We start from the raw sequence: 8,813 nt of genomic DNA on the forward strand, positions 1-8,813 counted from the left end.
TAACTAAACGTAAGGAAGAACGCAAAGCTCGAGACGGCGAATCGGAATAAACGCGATGGAAAACGAGGGACTCTTGGGAACGATCGAGAATTAACGATCGTCGCTCGAATGGCGCTCGTATGTACGTGTTTGCATGCGTCTGCGCGCGCGCGCGCGCGCGTGTGTGTGTGTGCATGACCGTAAGCCCGAAAAAAACGAAAAAATAGAAATGCGTATGCGTGTGGGTGCGCGAGGATGAGTGTGTGCGGCGTCACTGTCCTACGCGTACGAACCACAAATGCGTAGGCGTACGTTTGCGCGCGTGTGTGTGTACTCTGCGAGCGCCAACGCGTGGCACGTCAAAAGAGAGCCGAATAGAGGGTTTTTATTTCGGAACCGATAACGAAAAAATAAAAACGGCATTGCTACCGGAGACTGGTGCGACTTAATACGTTAAGTAAGTACGTTGTAAGTATCTAATGTATGTAAGGAGAACTTACGCAAGACGCGTATTACGTAAATTACGTGCAGACACACGTACACGATTATCGGCGCGTCGGCCGCGACGGCTCGATCGTCGATGCGAGCACGATCAACGATTGGTGCACACTCGGTGAAACAAACGTGGCGATATAGTAAAATCGCTATAAGTTGCTGTTGTCCCAGGGATAGCCTATTTAATGGATTACACTCAATAAGAACTTGATACTGTCTGAAACAGATTTGTTTCTCCTATTCTTGGGGGAAAAGTATATCGTCCTTGACTGCAGGGTGTCAGTAATTCACGGACAACCTAGAGAAATTCTTGTTGGGGGTTAGAATATGAAGAGCATGAACATCTTAAAACAAGCAGATATTGGGGACGGTAATCGCTACGGGTGTCTAACAATTTGTTATCATATAGGAGAGAGCCTATTTAGTAATTCGCACTCAACGAGAATGCACTCAACACGCTTAATTCGATACTGACTGAAGCTGATTGATACATTTGTTTCTTCAAGTATATTCTTGGGAAACATGTAGATACAGTCCCATAAATATTCGTACCCTCTATGTCTATTCAAGAAATTTGTTTAAATTAAATGGCAGGTTTGATGTTTCCAAGTGTATGTTTGTATAAATATGTTGATGTATATATAAATATATATAAATATATAAATATATAAATATATACATCTATAAACTTATTCATATACATATTTATAATGAAAAATTCATTTAGTCAAATATCAAAACTATTATTTAATTTAGTCAAACTTCTTTAATAGATATAGAGGGTACGAATATTTATAGGACTGATTGTATATGGATCTTCTGAAACCTGAAGAATATCATGACAGTTACTTCTTTGACTGCAGGGTGTCGATACTCCGCAGTCATCCTGGAGAAATTCTTGTTGGGGGACGGAACATTAAGGACCTCAACGCCCCCAAACGGCAGACATCGCAGCTCCGTAGCTAAACGCCAACTACCGTGCAACTACTGCTACTAATCAGTTTGCACCCAACAAGAGTACCTCTTAAAAAACCGCCTGACCGAATTGAATCGCTATACTTTGTTTCATTGAGTATGGGAAACGTTAGTCCCGCGCGACCGTCGAACAAGCGGGCGAAACAGTTTCGACGCGAGTCGCATCATTTCGAGGTAGAGCTGTTTCACGAACGTCTTTTTTATTGCCACGAACTTATGTGTGTCCGTTTCATTTTATACCACTTTTTTACCATTTATAGAACTCGTCGGACGAAGCGACCTTTTTGTATTTCCGTCACTTCTATGACCGCGATCCTCCCTCGGAATCGTGTAACTTCCGTGGAATCAGTCGCGACGCGCGACCACCCTGTACGTGTTCGTGTACGTGGGCTCAATTTGGGGGTTCTTAGCTCGTAACTACGTAGTCGCGACATGTTTACGTAGAGATACTCCCGGGACGTACGATTCAATCGGGCGCGAGTTAATTCCGATCGAGTTGCAAACACCGAGGCGAATGGCGAGCCAAGGAGAGAGACACGACTTCGGCGAAAACGAAATCAAACGGCTTTCCTCTGTTGACACGGCATGCGTGGAGGCGATCTCGCGAGGGTCATGGAATATTGTCTTTCACGTTTACGTCGAGCACAGAGTGTTTCGAGGATGGCTTGGGCGAGCGAGTCCTGAACAGAAGATCTCAAACTGTGAGTCTTAAAAGTAAAATCTCCACTTGTTGAAAAAGCTGGCGGTTTTGAGTCAGAATTTTTTCCAGTACTAATTTAGGATGTACCGAGTGTTTCTAGTTTTTAATAGCTGAAACATCTAACTAAAAATTCGGAAATTTGAAGTGACGAAAATTTTTGATTTTGAATTTGTTCCTCGAGACCTAATCCAGACCTGACCTATGTAATTCCATCTTACCGATTAAAATATGCTACATTCGGAATATTTCCGACAGTATGACATTAATGCTACATGTATCGAACTCCAAATGATTTCCTGAGATGTATAGCAGAATAGAGACAAATATACACACGTATACATGTAGACTCCTTTGAAGAATTCAGTTCCATGTACAGAAGTCGTTATACCAAGTTTAGTCATAGAGTCAAAAACCATAATTTCTTTAGAAGTAATGGAATAACACATTCACGTAATCGCAATTGTAAAAGTATGGTGCAATCTATTGACGTCACTAAACGCATTTATCTCGTGCACGAGTCTATACATGCACACATCCATAGATACACAATTTTATACACATCCATAGATACCAAATTTCATCATGGTCTAACAACTCACTTCCGTGTTACAAAGGTAATTCGAAGTCAGAACATCGCAAAACATCAAGAAATACAAAAAAAAAGTCAACAGATATGAAATCTAAATGAATTACAATAGTTTCTCTCTGTTCACGTTTAAACAATTAGTTTTATCCGTCTTTCAACCCTGAAAGCCGTTTTCCCAGCTTCCGTATACAAAAACTCGTACCGTCAATGTCGACGATCTGCAGTTTATCAAAGTAACAAACATGAAACTCCGCGAGAAATCGTAAATGTGGTTAATGGCACAAAAGTAAAACGAGTCATCGAGATCCTCGACTCGGGACTCGCTGGCTGTTTGAAGCCAGCCCTGAATCGCTTAGTAGCAACACGCAAACGCTCGTGTGCCATAGTCCTAAATGTCCTCGTCGGAAGCGGCGGAAAGGGTACAGGCGGGAAGAGCGAGAACGAGACGAAACGCTCGAAATGAAAACCGCAACCTCTCGAATCCTGGAGTGTTCCGATCCAATCGTTCCCGCGCAACTGTGCCGTTCTTCGAATCGCTCGGCACGAGAAGACGTAACCAGGTGGCCCTGTTTCCGTTGATACGAAGTCCCCTCGAGAAAGGAACAGCCCTAAATCGCTGCGACGCGACGGTCGCGTTTATTCTCGCGCGTGAATTAATTTCACGTAGACCGTCGGTCGCGGTCCTTCTCGTTAGAGTGGCCCTTCGTCTCCCTCGGGTGGGTGTTCCGTCGGTACGTTTTTGCCGGGTTAATTAACGCCAATTGTATGCCGTTCTACTTCCGTCTTTTGGATAACTCCCATGCACCCTGCTCGCGTTTTTCCGCCTACGTTTGTGACTATAGGGGTATTTTTCACGTACGCGGAGAGTCAGCCCCGCGACGCACACCGACGAGAATCTTCCCGATTTCTCGTCCCGCGAACACACGTGCACACTTACGTCTCTCGTTCTACCCCTTTCTTCGCTCCGCCAAAACCTCACCCCCGACGCTCCCGTCTTCTGTCTTTCTCACATAGCATCTCATCTCCCTTTCTCCCTTAGCCTTCTGTCGTCTCCAGCGCCGGTTGCTGGCTGCAGACTGGGTCGTGGAAGCTTGCCATTCAGGATATCGACCAGCCGACACGCCCAACCCTGTCCTCCCCTCGTCTCTGTCCTCGTGCCACCCCTGGCACTGTTTCGCTCCTTCTCGGTCTCGTCACGGTCTGTTTCCGTCTGTTTCCGTCTCTTCCAGCACTCTCCGCCGGCTCTCTTCTCTGCAATCGCCAAACAGTCCGTTTGCCAGACACTCTTGCTCATTGTGCATTTAATAAGGAGCTTCTTGCCCCGGTACTCCGCGAGAATTCTTTATAAAAGTAGGTAATCTTGCTCGAGGATCTCCTTGCTCGCCATCCCCTTCGAAATATATATATATATATGCGGAACAAGTGGCCGAGGGTAGCTCGTGTTTTGCCGTCCCGTTGGACCTCCATCATCACCCTGGTACACACCCCTCCGCGAGCCTATGGGTCCCGACGACCGACAGAATGACAGAACGCTTCTCGATTAATGGCGCCGTTATCGACACCGACATTCCAGCGCGTGGCTTATTATTTTTTTCGAATATCGGAACCCTTTCCGCGTGAACGAAGGAGAAAGCCTCCTCGTCGACGGGATGAAAGCGGGACGGATGAAATCGATTCGCGTAGGCGCCAGAGGGGTGTTGGAGGAGGAGGGTAGGCGGTGCACCGAGACTCGAATTAACATTCTCGACCCCTCGTTCGTCTCTTCGTTCTGCACGTATTAATGATATAATGTAAGTATCGAGATACTTCCACGTCCGCCCCACCGGAAGCATTATTAATGCGATTTATATAATTGTACATCCGTTATCTACTTGGAGTCTCTACTATAGCGTGAAATGAGAAAAAAAAATGGGAAAGAAAGGAACTAGCGTTTTATCGTTGTGATATATTCTATAGTGTCTACGATGCATCTATTCAACCGTGTATCCGCGTATGCGTTCATACATACCCCACGTGTTTGTACGTGCGTACGTTATATACGTGTGCCTATTGTTTACGTTTGAAATCTACGGAGCCGTGCGTTGAGCATGTGCGCGAGGAACTGGCACGTCCCGTAGGGCGACGAGGATTGAGGGAGGGAGGCTCTACCGTAGCTAACGTCAAACTAGATAGTTAGGCTGAACTAAGCGAATTGTACCTACAATAGAAACAGAACAAGCGTAAACGAGAGGGGTGGGGACCTTTGAACCGTTTCCCCGCGACGAGAACGAATTCGCGAAACCTTCGAGGTGCGCGCGATACGCTGACACGATTAACCGGTGAGATCGAATCCAGTATCCGGTCTAAGTCGCGATCGATCGTCCATTTTCGGAAGCGAAGATTGAGCGCGGAGCACGAAGAAACGCGAACGCGTGGAAACGTTCCAAACGGCTAAGAAATATAATTTTATAGGAGACAAACCCCTCGTGTACATTGTATATTTTAGAGAGTCCATTTGAGAAATGTCCCTCGAGCTCGCACCGTGTCCCCCCAATTGGCAAAGACGAGATATCGCGATTCGCGACAAAAATGTATTCCGAACGTTGACACTTGGAACTGTTTCGACGCCTTCCACTCTTCAAATTCTGAACCGTGACGCATTAAAACCTAGAGAATAATGATTCCTCTTAGCGGTTCGCGACGTTGTCTTATCGAAAAACGATCGTAAGGCTTTTAAGTGCGCGCCAGTTCCTCCGAACCGACCACGGTCAGTTATTATTATTACTATTATTATTATTATTACTATCGTTATGTTTATTATTATTATGATGATTATCATTGATACTATTATACATATATAAAAAGTTTAAGGAATTCGAAAAAATTCACAGCGATCTCTGTCCTCTGGCAGGATGAAGACGACAGTAAAAGAAGATACCCAAGTGAAAAGAAAAAGAGACAATGAAGAAGAATATGAATTCGCGTTATCGGCGGGCACCTACATATTAATATCGCGTAATTATATTACCGGAAAAAAAAATATATATATATAAACGATATCGTTAATTACCAAAGAGCACCATCGACGCGCAGACATCTCGGGATTTAAAGTCGAGAGTGAAAACAAAGGGAAACCGAAAATGAAGTTAAAAAAAACAAAACCGAAATTAAAAAGAAAAGGAACCTATTAATACTATACAAATCGATCATCTTGTAAATACGAGTTTTATACAGAGCGATTGTATCCGTTAAAGAAAAAAAAAATGAAAAGAGAGTACCTACTGCGAAGTAATATATACATATTATATATATACATATATATACATATTATATATATATATAAATATATATACGCAAATGTAGTGCACACGAGAATGTGACTGTTCGCACATATTTAGATAAATCACTTTTAAAGTATAGGGGAAAATAAAAAAAAACAAACAAAATAAAGTAGACTGGAGAGGCACGTCGGGGGACCGAAGTGAGTTTACACGTACGTTCGTTCGGTAGCGAGTGTGTTTGAGCCGGAATAACGCTGAACGAGGAAGAAAGGGAAACAATATTAACGGATATTCGATTGTCGTGGGAAAGCGTAGTGGATGATTTGGCGCGCGGCGAGCGACGAGTATTTTCCAAAGTCGACGAGAATCGGTCGAGAAATATGAAAACGGGAAAACGTAGACGACGGTGGCTCCGACGCAGTTTCATTCTCGTCCGCGAATCGTCGAAGCGAGTTTGCGAACGATTGCGCATAGTTCCGAACACCGGATAGTCGTGTTAACGCGTTGACTGCCATGTCACCCGGTATTTCGGTGAAGATCATATTTTATCGTATCACTAATGACAGTAGTCCCTGTTTCTGTCAAGATATGGAAAGGACTAATAAATTGATGACTATTATAAAAATGATAGATATGATTTATTGAGAACATTTTTTTTTTTCAACACACTGATTGCCACGTCACTCTAAGTTAAAGTTTCACCCATCCGAATAGAAGTAAAATGAAGTATTTTTTAAAATATCGTGGGAAAGTAATAAAGTATTTGATAATAATTGGCCGAGTTTATTGAGGAAAAAGTTATTTTATATTTACGAGATAAGAGCTTTCATAACTTCGCGGTATGATGAAGATAAAAAAAATCTAATACACTTAGATATATTGTTATGTTTTTAAAGTCTTCCATAATCATTATTTATTGCGATCTCATATTTAACTTTCTCTCACCTTTGTAAAAATAGTGTTCTATACTGCGATAGTCCAGTCGTTTTTGACTGCAATTTACTAAGATGATGTGGAAATGATTTTATCAAATTATTTTTTTTCATACATCTACTACAAATTGCCCTACAATCATGAATACATTGGAAGTTAATATATTGGATAATAAAAACACAGATTCCTGGTAGACAGCTATCATCTATTCATAAATCATCATCAGACCTTTTTCTGTGCTTGATAAAGAATTTTATTACAGTGTTCAAGTTTTGTTAACTTTTCAAAATTTTTCATGAATCATGGTACTTTAATTGTAATTATGATTATTATGTAATTATGTAATGTGAGTAATATCATATATACAAATATATATAATCATCATTATAATTATTATCGAGTCATAATCAATTATCAATTTAAGAATGAATAATTATCAATTTAATTATAATTCAATTATAAGAATATCAATCATAGTGTATATGATACTTGAAATGTAAACCGCTTCTTGACTAGTAATTTTTTCTGCTCGAGAGAATTCATTAAATTCCCCTAATTATCATATATTGAAAGAGATTACGATTGTATCACCAGATACTGAGTACATATGGGATAGCATGATCGAATCATGTCTATGGTTTCAATAAATTACACTTGCTCTGCGTCCAGAAATCTGAGATCGAATTAGACTCGCAAATTTAAAGTGGCAGTTAACGTGTTAGCGGCGAAAGAAATCTTCGACTCTGCGCGATGCACAGTGGTCAAAAATCCCAAAAAGCTGGCCACGGTCTCATTGAATCTAATTTATATATTTATTATATGAAACGGAATGTGTTTCGCAATGAAAATACTATTTTAAATTATTGAATTAGAGTAAACTATTCGCAATTCCTTTTTTCTTAATTAATGCTTTAATAGAAATCAATTGGAGTATAACATTTGAATCTTCAGAAATTTATTACTTTGGGCTAAATAATAATCTCAAAATCCACATGAATTACAATGAACAATAGGTCTGAATATTTCATAACATTCTGATTATTATCTAATATTTATGATTATTTACATTCGTCGACATAATTCTCCACTTAATATCTCAGAAGCAGGATTATCCATCTCATTCACCTGAAAGAGAACCATTTCAATAAAATAAAAATTTGTTTAGACATAAATATTAACATTAAAACCCTCAAATTCGATAGTAAGTAGTACACAATTTCACGCTATTGTTAACAAAGGATTCTAAAGAAGGCACTCTTCGCCAAAAATTATGGGAATTGCGATCACTGTGCAGCAACCTGAATCTTCAAAAAGCAATCGAAAGTTTGAAAGATGCGTAATTGATCAAAACCGAAGCATCTCGACCGCCCGAAGCGTCGATCGCTCATGGATGTCGGACATCTACGAGTTTTCTTTCCTGGCATAGAGAGTCCAGAATATCGATTTAGGGCGACCGTTTCGTATAGAAAGTTTCGGTGATCGAGAAAACACAGGAAAATGTTCCTATCGCGCGCGACATATTTTGTTTTCAAACGCCGATCATCGATCGCGAGGAGTTCAGATCCAGACTCGTGGCGATCGTCGTCGGATCATCGAGCATTGTTGGGCGAAACGTAATCCATGCTTACCATTCTACCAAGCAATAGGTAATCGTGACAAAACGTATGATTGATAATCAAACACGATTAACTCCGAGATTATTACAAAAATTACCGACCGATGATCGCAGATTACGAGTGCGAACAACGATTACGAAAACGATCGCGAAGTAATCGGTGCTCAACTCTATTCGAGCAGAGTAAACGAGCCACAGGCGTGCACACGAAAAGACCATGTGAGTTCAAATCGCGTTGTAACGAAAACTGCCAACTTCATATTGCAATAT

At 41.3% G+C, this 8,813-nt stretch overlaps 1 protein-coding gene across 13 annotated transcripts in view; it reads left to right on the top strand.

Annotated features, from left to right (window-relative positions):
* Nucleotides 1-5,771, top strand: part of LOC128872655 (gamma-aminobutyric acid receptor subunit beta) — a 243,544-nt gene extending 237,773 nt beyond the window's left edge. For 12 of the 13 annotated variants that reach the window (XM_054115561.1, XM_054115564.1, XM_054115565.1 and 9 more), the window contains one exon: nucleotides 1,338-5,771. The gene's annotated coding sequence lies outside the window, so the exon portion shown is untranslated. The remainder of the gene's footprint in view (nucleotides 1-1,337) is intronic. The other variant, XM_054115563.1, reaches the window with a different exon arrangement.
* The last annotated feature ends 3,042 nt before the right edge of the window (nucleotides 5,772-8,813 follow it).

The sequence above is a fragment of the Hylaeus volcanicus genome, chromosome 2 (genome assembly GCF_026283585.1).
Source record: "Hylaeus volcanicus isolate JK05 chromosome 2, UHH_iyHylVolc1.0_haploid, whole genome shotgun sequence".
Lineage (NCBI taxonomy): Eukaryota > Metazoa > Arthropoda > Insecta > Hymenoptera > Colletidae > Hylaeus > Hylaeus volcanicus.